General features: G+C 35.7%; 1 protein-coding gene across 1 annotated transcript in view; it reads left to right on the forward strand.

Annotated features, from left to right (window-relative positions):
- Positions 1 to 21123, forward strand: part of GRM7 (glutamate metabotropic receptor 7) — an 822804-nt gene that overhangs the window by 402108 nt on the left and 399573 nt on the right. The window lies entirely within an intron of this gene.

Genomic DNA, 21123 nt, shown 5'->3' on the forward strand with positions numbered 1-21123 from the left:
AAATGATACAATCCAACTCCCTCTCTACTAGCATCTAACATTCTAACTCTCTCTAAGCATATTTTGACTGGAAACTTTTTCAGTTTAGAATTCTGATGTCATTTAACTTTAAGGGTGGACATTTGGAGAAAATATCTATTTTGTAATTTACTTATTTAAAATATAGGTATAGAACTAACGATGTCCCAGGTTCTTTTCCTAAGAACTTTAGAGATCATAACTCTTAGCAAATCCTGTGAGATAAATGATTATTATTCACATTTTACTCATCAGCATCAGTGGCAAAGAAAGATGAAGTAACTTTCGTATGTGTGTGTGTGTCATAGAACAGTTTCATGACCTTGGGAAAGAATTATAGATAAAGGTCACAATTCCCCTCTCTAGAGGTATTTCGTCCAAAGACAAAGGGATAATACTTCAAGTTACATCCATAAGAACACTAGAGAGAGATAATACTTCCAGCATGGATTTCACCAAGTTGGGTACTGTACAAAATGTTTTCTGGACATGGGGAGGGTGAGCAGAGCTTAAGGATGGTTAAGGGAATTTCTCTTCTTGTTTCCTGAAGTCCTGTTAGAACTGTGTGTGCTTTGCTTTCTATCTGTTACAGTGCAAAGCATGACATATTACTTCTCTTTTTTCCTTTTGTAGCTCCCTGAATTTTCTTCTTTTTCATTTTCTAAAGATTGCCCTGCTGAGAAGGTGCAAGTCTTTGGATGGCATTATCTCCTTAATCCTCCTAAATGCTCTGGGAGGCCAGGTGGGGTTGCAGAGAAGGGTATCTGGCCATCTGATGCTTCTGCTCAGCAAGACAGTGGTCATTGCTGGGCATGTGGCATTGTGTTCATCCTGACTCCAGGGAAGCTGTGTGATAATCTGAGCCCCAGAGCACGTTGGTCTCCACAACAGTGTTGAAAAAAAAATGGCTGAGAGAGAGAGAGAGAGAGAGGGTGCTTTAATAATCACTAACATGATGAAATGACCAAATCAAGATATGATAGGTATAATAGTACAATAATAATATACTAAAAGAAAAAATGTTAGTCTATTGTATTAGAAAAGAAAAAGGAAATCCAAAATATAGGTTATGACAGGTGCTATGAAACTCAGTTTTTTCTAGTTAGAAATGGAAGGATTCAGTGTAACAAAGTATTACTTTTCAAAAGAAAGCATTTAGTTTTATAACATATGCTTGACAATCACCTAAATTACTATATGAAATTACAAGAAATGGTCCTGAAAAATGAAATCATGTCATGAAATGTGGAGTTTCTCAGTGGAGGTAGAGGTTGCTGGAAATAGATTTTTGTAAGGTAGCCTAAGTGACACCAGAAAGGATTGTTTACGTGTGGTCAGACTTGTGCCCAGAAGTTACATGCAAACAAGAAACGTCTGTGAATTAGCAGTACTTAAACACAGATACTAGTCATCCTTGAAAACCTTACATAGCAAAAACAATGTGCTTACTTATTTACTTTTTTACCAAACAAAATGATTTTTATTTTATTTTGTTTTTTCTAGGTTGCAAAAATCATCCACCTCAGGATTTTTGGTATAAATCCAATATAGCCCAGAAAAATGTATTTATTTTATGACAATCTAAACAGAAACTGCATTGTATCACATTTCAAGTGGTGAATATACTTGAACTCTACAATCATCAAATTACATTTGCTTTTTAAACTGGGATAATTCATTTTTTTTCAAAAGAAGTAGCTAAACATGTATTCTGAAATAAGTTTTATTCTTTATTTATATGTGACTTTAACTTATTTTATATCCACTCAACTGACCCTTTGACTTTGAGATTGCTGGGAGGCCCTGTCAATTTTTTCACGGGCCATTTATTTGATTTTGTAATAGCATTTGGTAGTTTCCATACAGAGTGGGGATACTTGCTAATATTCTTCAGTACTTTGTTTCTTGTTTCAGAGAAACTCACTGTAACTATTATTGTACACTGGGAATCTGTGGTTAACTATCTTATTTTTATTCATTCATTCATTCATTCATTCCTTCATCAAAAACAAGTGGAAATTACTCCTTCGGGGAGAATTCAAATGTACTGATTATATTTATTACAGAAACGTAAAGGTTCCATGTTGAAAGTGCTATATTTTGGGCACCTATTGCTTAGGCCTGTTTCACTATTTTTGGCTGGCAAGGAGAAAAGAAAGCTGGGGTTTTTGGTTTGTGTGTTTGGTTGGTTGGTTCGGGTTTTGGTTTTGTTTGTTGTTTTTGTTCTATTTACCCCTCTCTTGGCAAAAAATGTTCAATAAGAGAAAGAGTATCCTATCTCTCCTAAGGAAAACATGCTGTTACTGTGAGACCTTCTTAAAATGTTGTTGATTTATTTCTTTTTTTTTTAAATTTTTTTTTTCAACATTTATTTATTTTTGGGACAGAGAGAGACAGAGCATGAACGGGGGAGGGGCAGAGAGAGAGGGAGACACAGAGTCGGAAACAGGCTCCAGGCTCTGAGCCATCAGCCCAGAGCCCGACGCGGGGCTCGAACTCACGGACCGCGAGATCGTGACCTGGCTGAAGTCGGACGCTTAACCGACTGCGCCACCTAGGCGCCCCATGTTGTTGATTTATTTCACTGAAATGGGTTAATAAGAGAATTGTATCAAGTGGTATTCTTGGGAATGAGAAGTTGGGAGACAAGAGGTTAAAATTGTACTTTTGTGATAGTTTAATTTTGGAAACCCAGGGAAAGAATGGAATAAATGTTCAATTAGTGAGTGTTATAAATACCCCTTACTGCTTTTCATTAGCCTTAATAGAGAAACCGTATCATATCTCTACATTTTTCAAGCATCTTCAGTGCTAATTTAGAGTCCAGTTTGTGTCAAAGTATCACTTTTCAAAAAAGGTAAAATTATGACTCTCATACAGTTATGAAATGAACCCATTGAGTTTTTTATTTAACTAATTATTAATGAAGGAAACAAGGAGATGTTATCACCAGTTCAGAGGAATAGCCAAAGAAAAGACACATTGGTAGATCAGGAATATTGAAATGTACTCTATCTAAATGGATACAAAATTGGGTCCAGGGAAGGGTAGTCAATTGAACCTACATCAGACTGAATATATTTGCATGACTTTAGCCAAGAATTATTTCCCACTGCTATCAGTTATCTACGAATCATGGTGTTGTAAAATAGCTCAGAGGCGATTAAGAGACAGGGCTCCCACAAAATTAGAATCAGGTAACCTAGAGGGAAGGGTGTTCTCTAAACAAGACATAGTTTTCCATGGAACCACATAGTTTGTATTACCATTATATGCAGAGATCTGTAATTCATTGTGCTCATGGAAATGAATCTACAATTTAACAGAAAACCTTTTCAATGTGAACAAAAGGGGCTTAAGCAAGATAATCAAAATGGTCACTCCTATGTTCTTTCTTGCCTTAAGCATTAAGAGAAAATCCACCACAGCTATGATTTTGCTGACACTTTTTTTTTTTTCAAACTGAGTGGTGCTCCATCAACTCTTGCTGCACACTAGAACAGTCTGGGCAACTTTAAAATATCTGATGCCTGGACCCAACCCCAGAGATGCAGTTTAATTGTTCTGGGTTTCCCTCCTGCCTCTTATATTGTTAGAGCTCCTTGGGTAATTCTAGTATGGAGCCATGCTAAGAACTACTGCACTAAAGAACTGGGTGTGACTTCTTAACTACTATTCCTGTGATGATTTAGCCCAGGTTGCAAAACCAAAGGCCTTTGGGGGCCAGGCTAATGGTGTAAATGCAGGACGATCTTGCGCCTCTTATTCAAATTAAACTTGCTTTTTCCCACTAGCTAAGGAAGCTAGGACTCTGAACAAATTCATTCTCTGGGCGGCCATTTGGTGACCCATCACCTGTTGCTGTCTCTTGAACCTCTCTCATTCTAACCCTCCCTCCCCTCAATCTTTGGCATGTTAACTCCTACGCTTCCTTTACTATTTCTCGAGCTTTAGTATGTATTCAAATCACATGGAGGACGTGTTAACACACCCAGCGTTGAGTCCTGCTCCTAGACTTTTGGCTCTAGTAAATGTGAGGTAAGGCTAGAGAATTTACATTTCTAACAAGTTCTCATGTGATGCTGATGTTGCCCACCTAGGACCACACTTTGAGAACCACTGCTTTAAATCTTAGCTTACTGTCATTTATTCTTTGGTGGTTTTGATAACTGATTAGCCCTTCATGACGCTCTAACTAGGCCTCACTTGAGTACAAATAGTGTGTGTGTGTGTGTGTGTGTGTGTGTGTGTATCATAGTATCTTCAGCATTTGTATTGCATGGCAGGCTATTAAGTATTAAATGGTGGATAAATTTCTTTTTGTTAAGTATTCATCTTAAAATGTAAAATTTTCTCAGTAACCCCTTTTCTTTGAGTTACTTTTTAAAAGTTTATTTATTTTTATTTGACACAGAGAGAGAGAGAGAGAGCATGTCAATGGAGGAGATGCAGAGAGAGAGAGAGGGAGAGAGAGAATCTTAAGTGGGCTTCATGCTCAGCACTCAGTGCAGAGCCCCATGCTAGACTCAATCCCACAACCCTGAGATCATGACCTGAGCAGAAATCAAGAGTTAGATAACCAACTGAGCCACCCAGGCACCCCAAGTTATTTTTTTCTCAATTCTTAATGTATGATGTTACTTTCTAGCCATTTGGAGGTCTTCTCTGTGACACCTTACCTTGGTTTAAGAATGGATGCTTCTCCAATTGCATATTCTTTATCTTCAAAATGTGATTTCAGAACCAGCAGTTCAGCATTGCTCAGAGCTTATTAGAAATGCAGAATGTCAGGCCCCTCCCTGGACTCATTGAATCAGAATCACATTTTAACAAGGTCCCTAGCTGATTCCTCTGCACTTTACAGTTCAAGAAACACTCTTCTCTCCATCAGCCTCAGTGCATCCTCAGTCTGTCCCATCTTTGTATTAAAACAAAACAAAACAAAACAAAACAAAACAAAACAAAACAAAACCTGCCAGTTGAGTTAGCTGCTTCCTGTTTTCTCAGGGCCTTTTCAGCTGAGTACCTGTCAACTCTTGTCAACACATTTGTGTTTGCATTCTTGGCAGCTGATAACCACTTCCTGTACCCTTCCTCAGAGATCAGCGATTTAGTTTTAACAGGGTCTTTCCAAGTCCCATCTAAAAGAATGAAAGAAACAGAAATCATAAATATTGTGACAGATTTATGGAGGAGAAAGACTCTAGGAGGGAGCTTTAAATCTACTCACATTTTATGGGAGAAATCCAGTTCTATGTATTTAGGATGCCATCATTTATTCTCACATACTATCTCCATATTATTTCTCAGTTGTCATATTTTTGGTCATTCACCCCCATCTTTTCTTCTTTCTTTCCATGACCCTTTCTCCTCTTCCTGTCATATTATTAAGCATTTGTATAACATCATTTCATAATGTAAACCATCTCATTTGGAGTCTCAACTTCCACATAGTGCAGGGAAAGAACATGCACACTCATTTTCCTCGTGAGTAACTGAGGGTGGGATATTACAAGCTTCTGATGCCCAATCCAGTGATCTTTCCTCTTTAAATAAAGAGTTTGACCAAACCTACTCTCTGCTGAGCACATGTCCCCATGAATTAGGACTGCAGAGGGGTGCATGTTGTAGGTGATTGCAGAAGATTACACACTGCCACACTGTGCATGAAATGTTTCTCATTTTAACCACTACTTCTTAAATGAAATATATGCATGAAATTGTCTCTTTATTGTGAAAGCATTGCCTCAATCTAAGAGAAAATGAGAAATCTCTAAAGTTTAGTATTTCCCTTTCAAAATCGTGACTTCCATCACCAACCCAGTTAATAGCAAAAGTATGACTTGTTTAATGTGTCTCCTGATAACCTGCTATGATACACAATGGTTTGCTCAAAGACGCATTGCATGGCAGTCTCCCCTAGGCAGGAGCCTCTCTAAGGTTCAAACTGGACCTACTCCTTTGAGTGCTTCCCATCCCTGATCTAGCCCAATACTTAGTATCACTGCATGCTCCATAACTATCTTAGATGAAAATTACTGCAGGATCAATGGCAAATGTAGAGGACTAAAATACACTCTTAGCATTCTACTTGTGAGGTTCTTTATGGGTTATTTTTCAGACCATTCCAAACCATGCATGATTCTAGATGATCACTAACTCTTTTATTTATTTTTATTTTTATTTTTTAAATTTACATCCAAATTAGTTAGCATATAGTGCAACAATGATTTCAGGAGTAGATTCCTTAGTGCCTCTTACCCATTTAGCCCATCCCCCCTCCCACAAACCCACTAACTCATCTTTTTGATGCAGCAAAATATACCCCTAGCCCTTGGAATTAGTAACACCTAAGTTTCCTTTGCCGTTTGTTTGTTTGTTGCTTGTTGTATAGTGAGAACCAAGTGTGCGGTGTCATGGAGAGGAAAGTGCTTTCTTGGTACAGTAATATATTAGTTATAATTGTTGTCATTATTATGCTCAATAATGATTTATTGTGAAAGTCCAACTACTTCCCAACTTAGGTTTGTGATAAGGGTTGGTTATTTTCAACTTGAAACAATTAAAAGCAATGTTATAATTGGTAATCCGTCCAGTCAAAGAAAGAACACTTAATCTATCATATGACCAAACTTGTCACTGATGGTTTGTTATCTACTTTACCTTTGTGTTAGTCAGGGTTTTCCATGAAATAGAGCCAACTCTATATATAGAGAGAGATATATATTTACATATAGAAACTTATTATAAGGAAGTTATTATAAGGAAATGGCTCATGCAATTAGGAGAAGTCCCATGACTTACCCCCTGGAAGCTGGAGGCTCAGAAAAGCTGGTGGCATAGTTGCAGTCCAAGTCCAAAGGCTTGAGAACCAGGGGAACTGAGAGTGTAAGTTCTAGTCTGAGTGTAAGGATAGGAGAAGAACAATGTCCCTCCTCCATAATCAAGCAGAGAGAGTGAATTCTTTGTTGCTCTCCCTTTTTGTTCTATTCAAGCGCTCAATGAATTGGATGAGTTCCACCCACAAGGGGCACATTGGGTAGGACAGTCTGCTTTACTCAGTCCACTGATTCAAATGTTCATCTCATCTAGTGACACTCCCAGAAAGAATGTTTAATCTGACATCACAGGGCCCAGTTCAAGTTGATGTATAAAAGTAACCATCACAACCCTAGGGCCCAATTTTAACCTCATATTTTCTCTTTAATAAACACTTTATTCCTCCACATTAAGCTGGATAGGTGATGTCTATAAGGGTGGATTTTGTAAACCAGACAATTTTCTAAGAAAACAAAAATGTGAAACCATATGGTATCTGTCTTTCTCTGTATGGCTTATTTCACTTAGCATTACACTCTCCAGTTCCATCCACGTTGCTACAAAGGGCCATATTTCATTTTTTCTCATTGCCACATAGTATTCCATCGTGTATATAAACCACAATTTCTTTATCCATTCATCAGTTGATGGACATTTAGGCTCTTTCCATAATTTGGCTATTGTTGAGAGTGCTGCTATGAACATTGGGGTACAAGTGGAAAAAAAAAAAAAACAATTGTGATAGGTGCAGAGTCAAAATATTTCAAATAAAATAACCTTGAAAATAAAAAAAAAAAAAACAAAAATGTGTGGGCTAACATAAGATTACCAATGCTTTCTTTGCCAAGTAAGACAGCTTGAAACAAAATCCATTTCTTTCTACTCTCCACATTATTTTATAAAACATGAATGTCTCTTTTTGTCAATAGTTGATCAACATCGCCATTCTGAGCCAATCGCTAGTGTCCTGGGGTACAGGTACATACGGTACCAATCAAACTGTCTAGAACTACATTAAGAAGAAATGGTTGTTACTGTACATGTGAAATATTTTCATTTTGTCATCTATACTGTTACAGGTGTTTTTTTTTTTTTTCATGACACATTAAAAAGGAAGAGAATTATAGAGAACAAGATGAAGACAAAAGAAAATGGGCAGGATGGTGTACTCTTGACACATTTTATATTTTTCATAGCTATTAGCTAAGAAAGATGGTTGTGATACCTATGTATTATATTTTGAATCTATTTCTTCCTTAGGCCACTATGAGACTAAGTAATAATTGATGATTTTTCAAGATGTTATGAATTTAAAGTCATATATTATTGCTGAGAACAAACACTTCTGGCTTTGGTATTTGCCTTTCAATATTTGCTTTTCAATTGCTTTATCATTTTGATTTTTAAATTAGGTTTGCAGTAGCATTTCTATATCATAGCGAGTTCGATTTAGTTAGCATAATAAATATTCTTAGTAGTGATAAAATATATGAAAACCATATTTAAGATACATTTAAAACCATAAGGCCATATTTAGAAGAACACACTTCAAAAGCAAGTTCTGAATACAAAATCTTAATTTATCAAGGATTAGTATTGGGCTCTGAATTTTATTTTGTCTCTGATTTTAATTTCATCATGGTTTAGCTAAATCTAAGGCAGAAAAAATTTGATAAAGCCTGAACCCTATGATTTGTCTTATATGAGCAAATCAATACTCTGATAAATGAAAACATGTATTTGATTAGTAACTCTATAGTATGTTTATATTTTTAAAAACTAATGTCATTGTTTTAATTCACTTATTATACTTCCTAAGATAAAAGAACATCATCTTCTACTCTCCTTTCTTCTTAACTTATTCACTGATCATTTAATGTATATTTTTTTTATTCATTTATTTACTGAGCATCTATTTATGCTACGTATGTACTTAGTGTTAAGGACATAATGATGAGTAAGATGTGATTCCCAGTATCAGGTACTCATTTTCCAGTTGGTAAAACAAGTATATAAGCAAGCTCAGAAAGTATGACAAGAGCCAGGATAAAGTATGGGATTGAAACTGCAAGGGCATTAATATAAAAAACAAAAACAAAACAAAAACAAACTGAAGTATAATTGGAATACAGAGAATTCTCAAGTCTTTGCTGAATGGGCTAGGTACAAACTGAGTCATTTCAAAGCAATAAGAAACATCAAATACAATTATCAGTTAGTTTTTTGGTAGGCCTAAGATTAGAAATTTCATTATTATTGAAACCTCTTGTGAAAATAATGTCATGCTCAATATAGATGGTTTCTGTAGTTCCTTTTCAAACTTGACAATTTATAATTCTAGTATCTACTTTGGTGGAATATTAAATATTGTATGATAATGCTTTAGTTTTTCAACATAGATAAGAAAACATTATATTAAGGATTTACCCACAACTGAGTTCATATAATGGATTTGTTGAGGTACATCAAATACGAGAGTGATTTGTTAAATAAAGGTATAAAATCATTTTATCTAAAAGCCTTATTGTAAGCAAATCTCCATGTATTCTAGATAATAAAGGTGAGTGAATCAATTTTAACACAATGGGAGTAGGCAAATTTTGTCTTAACCACACTCAGAAATATCTATATTATATATATATGTATATAATATGTATATATAATCTATATTCTATATATATGTATATATAATATATATACATAATATATATGTATATATATCCTATATATATATACACACCAACATATATATACATAACGTTTTGCAAAGAATTATCCTTTTCCTCTCTGCACAATGGATTGCATAAGAAGTGGACATCTGACCAAATTATATAATGCAGTACTGAGACTAGAGACTGTTAGCTTTGGTGTTGGCTTTAAGAGTTGGCACCACAACCACCAGTAGATGTGTGCAAGCTAAAGTTTTGAGGGATAGAAAACATGAGGAAACAGAGGAAGTTCTCTGTGGAAAGTAGGGTACAGCAGATGAATGGAGGTAAGAAGATAAGAAATCAAGAAGCCGTAAAATGAAAGAGTAGATGAGGAATAGCTGAGACCCAGGAGAACAGTTTCCATGGTTTACATGCTTCTCTAGGACTCCATACTTGTCTAGTGTGAGTCTGTGTATGTATGTCTGTGTCTGTTTATGTGAGAGAAGAAAATTTAAGTTGTCTTATACTTCTTGGCACCGAAATCACTGCTATTCTGAAATGCCAGTCAACTTGTGGTTATGATTTTTCCTGCTGGGAGACGGATTTTCCAACTGTATGGTCATATTTGGACTGTTTCTTTTGCTCTTGAGAACAGTGTCCCATGCCCTTCCCTATAAAACCTCACTGTGGGCTGGATGTGAGGAAGGGAGGCTAGTGACCACAAGGGAACCTCGTCAGCCTGAGTTTCTTAGGACATATTTCCATCAGAAATGGGTGTGCTTGCTTTGTTAAAATAAAAGCTAAATTACTAATTTGGAAGTCAGAAATATTGAGCACTTTATATCCTCAATCATAAAAGGGCTCACCTCTTCTTTATTCTTATGGGCAAAATTGATTCTACACTAGCAAAACTCAGTAAAAGGTAGCACTTTGAGCCAGTATATCAGGACAAGCTGCAAAGTCCTTTCTCTCTGAAAGTAGTGCTGCATACAGATATGAATTTTCATGCTTTCTATGTGACATTTGGCACATCATGCTTCCTGGGTGTTGGTTTTATCATTTGGTAAGTACAATTTTATATTTCTTGGAATTGTGACAGTTATGTCCTATAATTATTAAATGAATGAGCTCTAGAACCAGTCTCCTTGTTTCAAATACTGGCTTCTCTACTGATTAGCTATGTGATCATAGGCAACATATGTGATGTTTGGGGACACTTTGTGCCTCATCTTGTGCATTTGCGAAATTGAAATAGCAATGGTGCCTATTTATGGGCTGTGGTGAGAGGCAAATACAGTGAAATGTATAAAGCACTGATACAAAGCCTGGTAGTGCCCAGTACATTCTAAGAGCTCAGAAAAGTGTTTATAAGAAGTGTTTACTATTACAGTGCTTTAATTCTGCAACACTGTACATATTTGGTAATGTTCAAACAAAGGTTTCTTGAGGTACAAAATTATATATTTTGGATTAATCTTCAAAACACCTACAATTGGCAGCTTGCTAATAGGTGAGTCTGTAATTTCTGTTTCCTTGTGTAAAGACCAGTTAAGTAGAAATGGTCTATAAATGAGCTTTCCTGCAGGACTAAGCAGGTATATGAAAATGCTTTTATCATCATTGCCAGACTTGCAGGTACAGAGAATGCATTTGTTTCTAGGGACTTTAACTTGGCACCTTTCATGAACACTAAATTTACTCTGAAAAGAAAAAAGAAAAAGCATCTGTTCTTTTTGTGCAGGCAGAGTTAGGAGAGAATTGTTCTCTTTAGCACCTTCAAATTAACTTAAGCTCTTTTTTCCTCCCCCCCTCCCCCTGCCCCCACAGGTAAGAGGTAAGATAATTGATGATGCTTTCTGGTCCCATGCACACAGGTGCTTCTAGAGCAAGTATGAAACATTGGAAGTAAAATTTGTTTTAGAATATAGGTTTTAAAAGAGAACAAGACAGAAGTCTCCAGATTCTTTTTTTTAATTTATCATTTTATTCTCTATAAATCTAGTTCTTTTTATAGTGATAAGTGAAGTTTTTTATATGACTTTCTTATCAAATGTGGAATGCTTTATAAAAACTCCTATTGTGCCTCATACTTCTTCTGTCTTATTGGTGGGGCAGATTGTTTCTAATCTATCAAAGAGGGGACATCTCAGTGACTTTTTTTCCCTTTATCCCCTTTCCTTAAAAGTTTTTCTTTGTCATAAATACTGATGCGACAGTACTTACAAATCTATTTTCATGATCATGTATTTGCAGCCAGACATAGTCTTTGTGAAACTTCATGGGATTCCTTTTACTAAAGTTTTACTAAGAAGACTGGAGATTTTACTTTCAGGTATTCATTAAACTTTACTGCCCTAGAGAGGGAGGGAGACAAAACATAAGAGACTCTTAAAAACTGAGAACAAACTGAGGGTTGATGGGGGGTGGGAGGGAGGGGACAGTGGGTGATGGGTATTGAGGAGGACACCTGTTGGGATGAGCACTGGGTGTTGTATGGAAACCAATTTGACAATAAATTTCATATTAAAAAAAGAAGCTTTCTGACAAAATAAATAAATAAATATAACTGAAATATTAAAAAAAAAAAACCCTTACTTCTCTAAATGTGAACATCTGACCAGTGTCAGGATGAGGATCACCTTGGAAGTTGTTAGCAATACAGAATTCGGGCCCTTACACAACACATACTGAATCAGAATCTGTGTTTAAAAATGTACCTATGTAATTCCTATGCATATTAAAATTTGAGAAGTGCTACTTTAAAACGTCATAATTCCATGATCCCCAAGCTTTCGAGATGTGTCTCTTCCAGCCAGGATGATGGACTAGATTAGTATTTCCAAAATGGCAATAGGTGTTAGAAGAAAAATAGCATATTAGTTTCTTGTTTGCTGCTACCACAAATTACCTTAAAATTATTGGTTTACAATAAAATAAGATGCATTATTTTATAGCACTAGAGGTCTGAAGTTCAAAATGTGTCTCAGTGATCTAAAATCAAGGTTTCAACAAAGAAGATTCCTCCTGGACACTCAGGAAGAATACATTCCTGCATCTTCCAGATTCCAGAGGCTGACCTCATTTCTTGGCTCATGGCCACTTTACATCTTCAAAGCCAATAGTGTAGCATCTTCACATCTTTGTCTGACTCTGATGACTCTGCTTCCTTCTTTCACTTATAATGACCCTTTTGAATACTATGGTTCCATTAAATAATCCAAGATAATGTCCACATCTCAAGATCAGTTGATTAGCAACCTTAATTCCATCTGCAACCTTAATTTTCCCTTTCCATAAAACATAATATACTCAAAGGTTCTGGGGGTTAGTGTGTTATTCATATTATAAAACTTTGAAAATGAGATACACTGTATAATAATCCCCAAATGTGTTTGGCCACATGACTCTTTTATTGACATTTCCTGGAAGAGAGGACTTTGGGACATATGGGCCAGAGCAAGGTGTACTCTTCCTTCCATTCTTTCCAAGCTTAACCTACACATAAGAGAGCCCTGGAATTGGAGATTTAGGACTAGGTTTTCCTTATTGGACCTTATCTCAAATTACTTTAATTGTAGGCAAATTACTTTTCTCTTCTGTTTCAATTCTGCTTGGTATATTGGGAAACTTACATTCTCATCTTGGACCAACCACTTATACTTTATATGGCCTTGATTTTAATCTCTCTAATTCCAAGTTCTGAGTTTTGGGAAATGTTAATAACATGGATCCTAGAGTCAGACATCCTGGGTCAGACTGCTGATGCTGTAGCCACGAGACCCAGAAAGGCATTTGACCTCTTTGTGCTTTAGCTAATGGCAAGATAGGATCAACCTCATAAAACTGTGAATTTATTTTTTCAGCATACTTTTTAAAATGTTTATTCATTTTTGAGAGACAGAAAGAGAGAGAGAGAGAGAGATAAAGAGAGAGAGAGAACACAAGTGGGAGAGGGGCAGAGAGAGAAGGGGACAGAGGATCTGAAGCGGTCTCCAGGCTGACAGCAGAGAGCTGTACATGGGGCTCGAACTCACAGACCGTGAGATTATGACCTGGGCCAAAGTCAGATGCTTAACCAAAGGAGCCCCCAGGCACCCCATAAATTGTGAATTTTAATTAGTTAATACAATATAAGATACTTGGCAAAGCCTAGCACACACCAAGTACTGAGTAAAAGTTTTTGATGAGGGCTTTATTTTTTGGTATTACTATTATCGCCATCACTATTATTAATAGAAAGTAAAGCTAACAAGAAAGTCCTTTGCACTAAATAAATAGTATAAGACGGATAAGCCCGTTCTTCATTGGAATGTTTGGTTTATATAGGTGTGAAAGATTACTTTTGACTCTAAAAATTTGAGGGAATTCTAAGTTAAGATTTACTGTTAAATACAAACCAGGGAAAAGAGTTTAGAGTGGCATTGGTTGAATAAATAAGATTTAAGTTAAAGGCTTGGTACATTATATGGCAAAACACTGTATCTGTGAGTAGTCTTTCAGTGAGTATCTATACGATCTAGCTACTTGAGCCAAATCACTGAAAGATTCTTCCAAGTTCTACACATGGATTTGTACTGGCAGTTAAAAATTCACAAAGAATTATTGACACACATAAACACTTAGCAGGGTTTTTTTCCTAAAGAAATAAATGGGGGTTCCTGACCTGGTTTTTTATTTTTAAGTTCTAACCAAAACCAACTTATATGAAAGCTGATTCCAGCAACATATTAATCAAACCAATTCAGAAGATTAGGTCTTGTAATTACAAGTGCTGTCTATACCTTTCTAAAATGACAGTTCAAATATAACTGGAACTACGGTGTCAATATCTTTCCTGAGAGAGGAAAACATAATCAGGAATCTTAATTTGTCTCTACTACAGCCTAATAACTCAATTAGGGTTGTGGTAGAAAAATGAGCTTTGAAGAAATTGAGAGAAAAACACACTAATTTCCCCAGGTTTTAATTAGCTAAGTCAAATCACAATACTCATAATCACAGACATACATAGTTACAAAATCCTGATTACCAAGGTACCAGAGTGGTTAGCTTCAGGATTGAGGAGTGTGTAGCATATGGTGTCTGTGATATGTGGTGTGTGCTGTATATGCTGTGTGTTTGTGTGTGTGTGTTTGTGTGATGCATGTGTGTGTGAGATGTGTACATGTGCTCTCTTTCGGATCTCACATCAGCACAGAGAAGCAATGCTAGCAGTCAAAATGGACAGATATATTAAAATATATCCACACTACATCACGTAATTAATAGTATGGAATATGTCATCTCTTAGAATAGGGAGATCTAGTTACGAAAGGTTGGGGGTAGGTGAATTTAAAAGTTTTTGACTCTTTCTGCTTCTTTATTACAATCTAGATGTAATCAACTCTCAGTAGAGCACTGGCTAAGAATACTAGGGCAGCTTTTCATCTTCTAGCTCAGGCTTACTCTAAGTCATGATCATTGTTTTATCTGTTTATTATGATGTAATGGGACATTTGTGTTATAGAATTAAACCTAGTTTTTATTCCAGGTCTTGGGCAAATCACCTTCTTACCTTTTCTCCATTTATGAAGCAAAACAACTGTTTACCTGAGGGGAGTATTTAACCTGTTTGAATCTCAAAGTAAATAAGTTTTTAGCAACTGATTTCTCTACAGGACAAAGTTATTTTCAATAATAATCATGAAGTGAAATGAACGATAACAATAATGACAAAAATGAAAGTGGTTAAAAATCTCATTATTGCATTTTCACATGTATGTTCATACTTGTAATAAAATTTTAAATAAATATACAATAAATTTGGAGGGTAGGAAAGTAGGAGATAAAGTTTGTTATATTTTCAAAATAGAGAAAATATTTTATACTTCCATATTGGTTGGCCCATTGTTGCAACAAATAGCATTACATTTTTTTTGAAGGCTTTTACAATGACTTAATTTGTCAACTACTTTGTAAAAATTGATCTTTGCATATTGTATGTTCAGTGGACAACTTAGTCAGATTTGTCAATGTGTATTTGTTCAATCAAAGAACATTATTTTACTAATTTTATTTATAAAAACTTTATTTTGTACAAGAAGTGATAGATACACAATTTGGAAAAGTCTTGAAGATAAGCATAAGTTTGGCCAAAATTCATGAGTTCCTATTTCATTATAACTTCAGAAATTGCCATAGCATCCATGTCTATATTTCTTTATGAATGATTTTTCAAATGTCTCCACGTTTGGACAAACTTCTCCTTCTTTGTCAACAAATTCATTTTAAATGTCTATTATATTTTGTAACATCTCAAGTTTTCTTTTTCAGCAAAATTAGGTAAAATGGTGACTGATATCAATTACTGACATTAATCCACTGCTTTAGAACAATGAGCAGAATTGAAGTATTCATTGTTAATGTTTCTTCATCTTTGCAATCACTGTGATATCACTGATTACTGCAAATGCACTATGAATGCAAGAATATGCAGTACTGTAGGAATTGGAGGGATGAACTATGCCTGACGTGAGCTTGAATGACTTCTAGCAGTTATGAACTTACTTTTGAAATAAGTGTGTGTAACTGAATCGGCATGTGTCAGAGGTCAGCTACATAAGTTGGGTTTCTCAGTTCACTTACCTATTGAATGCAATATTTGTTAAAGGATAAGTCATAAGAAAAATGGTAGGAACTTTTGTGTGTGTGTGTGTGTGTGTGTGTGTAAAAGTCAACAGTAGCTAGATCAATTGTTTAGAACTTGGACCAGAATTCAGTAAACTTTGACCTGCAGGTCAAATTTGGCCAGCTGCCTATTTGTATGAATATACTTTTTAAATGTCCAATTTTAAAATATATCGGCTAGAAGGGTACCTGGGTGGCTCAGTCGGTTGAGCATCCGACTTCAGCTCAGGTCATGATCTCACAGTTCGTAGGTCTGAGCCCCCCCTCGGGCTCTGTGCTGAAAGCTCGGAGCCTGGAGCCTGCTTCAGATTCTGTGTCTCCCCCTCTCTGCCCCTTCCCTGCTTGCATTCTCTCTCTCTCTCTCTCTCTTTCTCTCTCTCTCTCACTCTCAAAAAATAAATAAAACTTTAAAAATAAAATAAAATATATCATCTAGGGAAGTTGGGTGATTTCCTGCTACAATAGAGTTGAGTAGCTATGACAGAGACCATACAGTTTGCAAAGTCTAAAGTTTTTATCATCTGTCCTTTTACAGAAGGAGTTTGCCGACTCTTGACATAGATCAACAAAAGGTTTTGAGGATAGTACTTATTTTTTTTTACTTACCATTTTTTAGCATTGCTATCATATGGCTGTAATAAAAAGTAGATTACTTTTAGTTGTTTCTTTTTTTAAATTCCCACTATAGACGGTGTACCTCTTATTGTGTGACTCTTCCTACCACCCCATCTTGATATATCTCTGATTCAACCTATAGTGTTTTTGTGTCATGTTACTGAATAAAGATTATACATGAGTACCAAATAGAGTCTAATACACAGTAAACCTTCTGTTATTAGTATGCTTTTCCTTTCAAGAGCACAACAGTATAATTTATACAGAGAGGTGGTCATACAGGTAGTAGAACTGGGAATAAAATGTATGGCACAGTATGCATATACTCACAACATCCATATAATCTCTTATACTCCAGAGGGCCAGGCCGGGCTGAGTGTATATACTAGGGCCTGCTGAATTCCAGATGCCTCTACTTGGAGATAGTAATTTGCCTTTTTTTTTTTAATTGTTGTACGATATCAATTCCCTCTTGGTAAGACAACACTATGGGCTGAGAGGAAAGAGTTATTAATTCTGTATATATGTCTACATTTCTAATTAGCATCTTTCTTTATGGAATTTTCCTCTTCCCATTTACCTCTCATAGTAATCCCCAAAGTGCAAGGGTGATTTTAATATAGGACAGCTTTTGTAGCCTAAATCCCTATGGTGTCTTTAGCAGGTAACATAGTTGAATCCACACCATGTGTGAATATAGCATATCCTCTAGATATGTGTTCCTTTGGTTCCTTAAGACACAACATGGTCAAAAAGGTAGCAACCCAGATCTGATCCTAACCTCTAATTAGGGCATTTGAATGAGACCACATGTGTACTTTCCCCTCTAGGGACGGTAATTTGCTAGAGCTAGCTTAATGCTCAGAGCTCACATAATCACCAAGGTGATTGCTTGGTCCAACCTAAGCAATAAGATCCGTATTCACTGTTGCAAGATTACATGTGTTTTAATATTTTGCAAGGAACTTTGAACATTCAGTTTATTAGACTGTATTTTGTGTAGTCACATTTCAAGATGTAATTTGGCATTTGTTGGGCCAGTGATAATTCCAAGGATCATGCCACAGCACATTTCTTACTTTGGGTAGAAATTATGTGATGTCAACAAATATTTGTTATCCATCATTTTTTCTTATAGGTGTACTCTTCTACCAGCCTGAAACTCAGTGTATCAGAAGCAATTGGTTTACAGGCCCAGCTGCTTCAAAAGCATTGGTTTTACATTTATGTGTGGCACATAGTCCTCTTGTTAATTTTTTTATTTATTTACTCAGGTTCAATAACCCTTTGAAATATGCATGAACAAAAGTGAAAATGATGCTTTATATTTGTTGGTCTGTTTTTTTCTCTTTGTTTTGTCACCCAAAACATAAAGTCTTGTAAAGTGGTCATGTTTTATTAATTATTCCTGTCTCTGTTTAGGATTTGAGGATATCTGCATACATGCCTTTTTTTTCTCTTCTTTCAAGACTTACAAATGGTTGACCAAATTTATATTGAGGTCATTAAAGGTGTGATTATTTATTTCTCTTTTGAATATACTTGTGTTTGAGAATGAAAAAATTTTCATTGTTTTTATCAAATCACAATAAAAATGATTGTCACAAAGAAAAGTATATTTGCAAATATGGTAAGAAAAAAAAACATTTCATTTTGGTTTAATACCAACAGTACCTTCCTGGAACAGAACCTTGTCTTATCAGATGCAGTTTTGGGTAAATCACTTGTGAGCTGATTGTAGAAGAATCAGTTTCCTGGATATCTAGAGAGAGAGATTATACTCCTTCTAGAGCTAGCATGGTTGATGCTGTGGAAGGAGGTAATTTTTTTTTCAGAAAAATCCTGTAAGTAGGCTCTTATCTTATTTGCAAATGATACACAAATATTACTGGAGGATAAATTCTTCAAACTCTTAAGTGACCTAAGACCTCAGAAAGTATTGAATTTTCAAACTTGTGGCCCATTTTGTAGTTGACCTTTTGGGGGAATTCTCTAAAAGAAAACTCAAAGGGAACAAGACTTCTCCAAGCGGAGACCAACTAATAAATTGAAAGATGAAGGAATCTACTGTTCTACCAAGACACTTGGGAAACTCAGTGAACTCATTGCTCCTTACTGTCAACAGTAGAATTGATCTCCTGGGCCTTGGAAAGCATTTATGCAAAGCTACCTGCCTTGGTCACCTAAGATGAAGACTGTGCTGTTAATCAGTGTCTTCCTTTACCTCTTATGATTAAAGAAGTGTCAGCTGACCTAAAGCCTTAAATACTACACTTCTTAGGAGAAGAAATATTTTTTTTCTGGGCTTTCTGAAAAATGGTGAGGGTGACACATGCTAAAGCCATTAAATGTCAGATTGAGTTTGTTTCCACTTCTTAGGGTTGTACATAAACACTAACAAATAGCAAGAATTATTTAACAGTGATAGATGCTCAAATACTTTGAAAATGTATTTTATTAATATGTTTACTCTTCCAAGTCTTAAAAAAAGGCTAACAGTTTACTGTAGTACTGATATATCTTAGCAAAGACACTAAGGGAAAGAGGGAAGAGAGCTGCAGAAAAAGATGCTGAAAAATATCACAATTCTTCAACTTCAATTTATCTTTTAGCATGTAGAGGTCACTATTTTAATGATAGCTAATCATATTATATAATTTTAATTTTGTTATCCAGTGTGGCAAACTGTTATCCAAGTTGATAGGGTTAATCATATAAAAGTGATGTTTTCTTTATATTTCTTTACAAAGTTGAATTATGTGTATTTAAACATTTCATCACCCGTGAAGAACAAGCCTAGAGATATGTGTACAAATTATTCATTTCCTATTGACAGGATAAGGCTCAATTATTTTTTTTATCTTCTAAGAATATACAAAAGACATATAGTGGTTTGTTTGAAGATTTTAAGTTGTTTGAAGATGTTGAGTTGAAATATCTGGCACTGATTCATTAAATGAAGAGACACTGTTATAAACGAGTTAAAAAATGTTCACTATTCAGGAGAGTTTGGAATTATAAGGATTCCATTTATTCTGTTTTATCTATTCATTGAGATAAATGTGATAGAGAGGAGAGTAAGAGACTAGAGGTGGAGGAAATGTCATCAGAATCCTTGAGAGCTGGTAGGGAAATAGCTCTGGATTAGGGTCAGGTATTCTCAATTTTTTTTACTGGTACTGTATGTAACTGTATAATATTGTGCAAATCAGCTTCATTCTCAAGCTCCTGTCCCCTTGTCTATAAAAGGGACCAGTACTCCCAACTGTCCCTACCTCTGGTAGTACTTGGTGGTATTCAAATAAGCATAGATGAGCTAAAAAAGGACCAAGAAAAAGAATCATTGTAGGGGAAAGACAATAATCAATTAGTGAAATAACCAATGAAGAATGACAAAAATCACTTATTAATTTATTCGTGGAAGATAACAGTATGGAAATTATTTTTTTAAATTACTGTAGTATAGTACTGCAACAGCACTGTACACACAAGTTACTGGAGAATTCACAAATCTAAGAGTATATTTTTAGAACCATTGCCCTAGGAATATACAGAAATTGTGTGTGTGTGTGTGTGTGTGTGTGCGCGTGCGTGTGTGTGCCTTCCCTAAATAAGAATTCTCTGGATGGATTTCCCACATAGACATGATATCCCATTATCTCCTTATTTTCAAGATATAAAATGAATCATAAAATTGGCCTGGCCTATTGCTTCATTTCGAGCCCACACATCCAAGGTAGAAGAGAATAAATGCAAACAGAAGTTGAGAAATATCAGTCATGTTTTAGACTCATGAGTTGACCTCCTTTTTATTGTCCAGGCATGCATAGTGGGACATCCTTACAAAGCTGCTGCTTGGAGACAAGTGACAATTGATTCTGACTGCCGAGGCTGCTAAAGCCACAGGGAAAACCAGTCACTGTAAAAAATCAGCCAATTTCATAGATCTTTTTCAGGGAAAGGAACAGCTTGTCTTCCAAAGGCTTCCTGAATCAGACCAGTTTCTTGATTAACCCACTCATGACCTGCCAAGACACCAGCTGTTGAGAAAAACTTGATGTTCCGTATTGGGATTTTGGTTGTGAGCTAAACTCGGAGCATTCTCAGAAGCCAGCACAGTTTTGAAAAAGAATTAGAAAGAAAATTTGTCTTATTAGTATGTATCCCCATGTGAATGAGTAGGATGTTTGTCTTTTGTTTTGATTTCTATATCACCAGCAACTAAAAGAGTGCTCAAGTCATGGCAGATGCTTAGTAAGTCTATTTTTTAATAGAGTGGATGAATGCATGGTTGTAAAATGACAAAGAAAGCAACTCACAGTGTAACATCACCAGCTGGAAGAGTATTAAATCA

Source organism: Lynx canadensis, chromosome A2, assembly GCF_007474595.2.
Source record: "Lynx canadensis isolate LIC74 chromosome A2, mLynCan4.pri.v2, whole genome shotgun sequence".
Classification (NCBI taxonomy): Eukaryota; Metazoa; Chordata; class Mammalia; order Carnivora; family Felidae; genus Lynx; species Lynx canadensis.